General features: G+C 43.8%; 1 protein-coding gene across 1 annotated transcript in view; it reads right to left on the bottom strand.

The window, feature by feature from the left end:
* Window positions 1–154, bottom strand: part of nek11 (NIMA-related kinase 11) — a 104,347-nt gene extending 104,193 nt beyond the window's left edge. The window contains exon 1 of the mRNA XM_036006343.1: window positions 70–154. The gene's annotated coding sequence lies outside the window, so the exon portion shown is untranslated. The remainder of the gene's footprint in view (window positions 1–69) is intronic.
* Between the last annotated feature and the right edge of the window lie 3,401 nt (window positions 155–3,555).

The following is a 3,555-nucleotide window of genomic DNA, read 5'->3' as shown; positions in this document are numbered from 1 at the left end:
ATAATGAGCTTCTAAATGAGACCGTTAATGTTAAATAAACAGGTGAAATGACATGTATCAGAGGTTTACCTGCAGCTGACTCAGAGACGACTTCCGTGTTTGATCCCGTTTCCATGGAGACCGCGGCTGCCGTGAACGCTACAGGACAAATGTTCAGCGTCAGTTAGCGTCCACTAAAAGTTCTGTTGTTGCTGCTGACAGACTCAGATTATTATTATTCTAAGTGTCTGACAACATTATGAAAGGATCCCTACAGATATAGACCTTTTAGTTAAAGAGTAAGATCCTTTTAGTTTAACATGAAACAGCCCCGAAATCACCATCACCAAACTCCACCAGACTCCATGTAAATAATCACTACTTTTATCATCGTTAAACACACTTCATTCAAAGTGGACATAAACTAAATAAAACTATCAAAAGCCGTCTGGGTTCATCTTTCCACTGTTCCAACAATCACCACTCTGGTTTGGTTGAAATAAATCCTTACTTCACCCATTTACATGTGGAAATATGCTGGCTCTATACACGCTAAAAGTAGAGATTATGTACATGGAGTCTGGTGGAGTTTGGCAAAAGATATCTTGGAGCTGTTTCGGGGTAAACAAACAGGATGAAATACTATAAATACTAAAAGTTCTGTTTGTTGCTGCTGACAGACTCAGATTATTATTCTAAGTGTGTGACAACATTGTGGAAAGGATCCCTACAGAGATAGACCTTTTAGTTAAAGAGTAAGATCATTTTTGTTTGACATTTAATAAAGGGTCCATTTGTTGAAAGTTTCCTTGATTTTTGTATATGTGTGTGTATATATATATATATATATATATATATATATATATATATATATATATAAGCAAAAACCTTTCTGAACACAAATGAAGGTCTGTCTGAACAGGTCATCTTGTTGTAATGCATCTTGCAACTGCCCCCACTCTCCCCTATTAGCCTGCAGTTTCCCTTATTTGGGAAGGGAAATCTAAGGTTTGATGAGGGAGGGAAAGGGGGGGTGTGGGACAAGGTCTTATCTGTCATCATGTGTTTTTTTGTTTGTTTTATTTCCTTCTTCTTTTACTTACTCTATCTTTACCTTATGTATTTACCTGTGGTGGTTGGTCTGCCCCTTCAGTCAGTCAATCTGGTTTGTGCACTGTCCTAATGGCTGTAATGTTATCAAGTATCTTTTTCCACGTTTCCATGCATCCTAATCTAAGCCATGGCTGATAGGTACAGAAATGGTTCCCCCTCGAGATTTCTGATGCAGCTGAGGGTTGATGTGGCTTTTCTTCAGGAGACCCATCTGCGCATTAAGGATCAACTTAGACTTAAACGCTGATGGGCTGGTCAGTATTTCCCTTCTAATTTTGATTCCAGAGCTAGAGGAGTCTTAATACATAAAAAAATACACTTTTCCTTGGATAAGGTCCTCTCTGATAGGGCTGGAAGATATCTGATTGTTGTGGGCCTGCTTGACTACACGCCTGTTATTTTAGTAAATGTTTATGCTCCTAATTTTGATAATGTAGAATTTGTGATTAACCTATTGATGCAGATCCCAGCCTTAAATACACATTTATTGATATTCAGTGGTGATTAAATTGTAATAATAATAAATTGAATTTATATAGCGCTTTTCAAAGACTCAAAGTCACTTTACAGGGGAGGTAGATTACAAAAACAGAACAAAACAAAACAAGATTCAGGCACAGATGAAAAGGGGAGAGGGGCGGGGGGCTACAGATAGGCAGAGGTGAAGAGATGGGTCTTGAGGTCGGACTGGAAGATGGAGAGGGACTCAGAGGTGCGGATCTCTTGGGGTAGGGAGTTCCAGAGCCTGGGAATTGCTCTGGAGAATGCTCTGTCCCCAAAACTGCAGAGGTTGGACTTTTGGATACAGAGGAGTCCGGCTGAGGTGGATCTGAGGGACCGTGAGGGTTGGTACGGGGAGAGGAGGTCAGTGAGGTATGAGGGGGCTAGATGGTGGAGGGCTTTGTAGGTGAGGACCAGGATTTTGTAGGTGATCCGGTGGGAGTTAGGAAGCCAGTGGAGTTGTTTTAGGACTGGAGTGATGTGGTGCCAGGATTTGGAGCGGGTGATGAGTCGGGCGGCTGAGTTCTGGACCAGTTGGAGTCGGTTGATGTTGGTAGAGCTGATGCCGAGAAGAAGTGAGTTGCAGTAGTCCAGTCAGGAGGAGATGAAGGCGTGAATGAGTCTTTCAGCAGCGGGGGGTGTGAGAGAGGGTCTGATTTTGGCGATGTTGCGGAGGTGAAAGAAGGAGGTTTGTGTCATGGACCCTGCATTGGACCGGTCCGGGTCACGTACTAGTGTACTAGTCCTCTGCCATGTCAAAATATTTTTCAGATTTTATGGCCCAACATGGATGTGTTGATCCTTGGAGATTTCATAATCCTCATCCTTTTTTCCAATGTCCACAATACATATTCCCGCATAGATTATATTTTTGTAGATGGCTCTCTACTCCCAAGGGTGAGAAACTGAATATCTACCCATTGTCATTTCTGATCATGCTCCCCTGGCTCTTGACATAATCATCTCCTCCAACTGTAAAAGCCGCCCCCCATGGAGACTAAATTCTCTACTTCTTTCTGACCCGGCCTTTTGTGACTTCATCTCTACATCTATTGACAATTTCCTTATTATAAACAAAACAGATGGTATATCTTACTCTTTACTGTGGGAGACACTCAAAGCTTATCTCAGAGGGCAGATTATTTCTCACTCATCGCATCAAACTAAAATTAGGAACGCTAGACAGGAGGAACTCTAGATAGTGGAACAGTGACCACAGTGGTAGTCGTAGTAGTTCATGTCATAGTAGGGTACAGCAGGGCGTTACGGGGTGTAGTGTGGCACAGCAGCCTGGGTGGACGCGGTTGGACGCGGCAGGACGCAGTTGGACACTGCGGGGAATCGCAGAGCGTAGCAGGGTGTAGTAAGTCCATAGCGTCAGCTGCACCCAGGATCCTGGTGTAGGTGCCACCCAATTCCAAGGCGATGTTCTGGGTGAAGAAGAAGCAAAGGGACTCCGGGGAGAAAACTCCCCAGAGCTAGGTTAGTAACAGGCATTTCTGGGACTAAGATGCACACAAAAGGAGACAAGTGAAAAGAGAGAAGAGGGAGCAGCTCATTGTGTCCTTGGAAGGAAGGAACTTCCGACAGCAGTCTAGAGTTATAATAGCATAACTAAGAGAGGCAGGCTAAAGAGAGGGGCCCTGGACCGGGCTCGTACTCTCCCCTGCCGGAACGGGCTGTACTTCCTGCCTCCCTCTACTCTACTCTACTACGCTGCAACTCCTCACTCCCTAATTATAAGCTTTATCAAAGATGATGGTTTTCAGTTTATTTCGTATTTAGTATCCACCGGAATAGATGAAACAGGCCACATACGATTTCCTGCCAGGTCATTTCCAAGAATGACGTGTACTCCCCCCATAGGCAAGGAAGGGCACACCCCCATGGTCACATCACCTTGCACCAGATCTGAGAAAAGTGTCAATTTATGCTGTGGAGCAGAAAAAAACAGTCAAACCC

Source organism: Sander lucioperca, chromosome 10 (genome assembly GCF_008315115.2).
Source record: "Sander lucioperca isolate FBNREF2018 chromosome 10, SLUC_FBN_1.2, whole genome shotgun sequence".
NCBI lineage: Eukaryota > Metazoa > Chordata > Actinopteri > Perciformes > Percidae > Sander > Sander lucioperca.
Note: the sequence above shows the minus strand (reverse complement) of the source record. Positions and strands in the feature narration are given on the sequence as shown.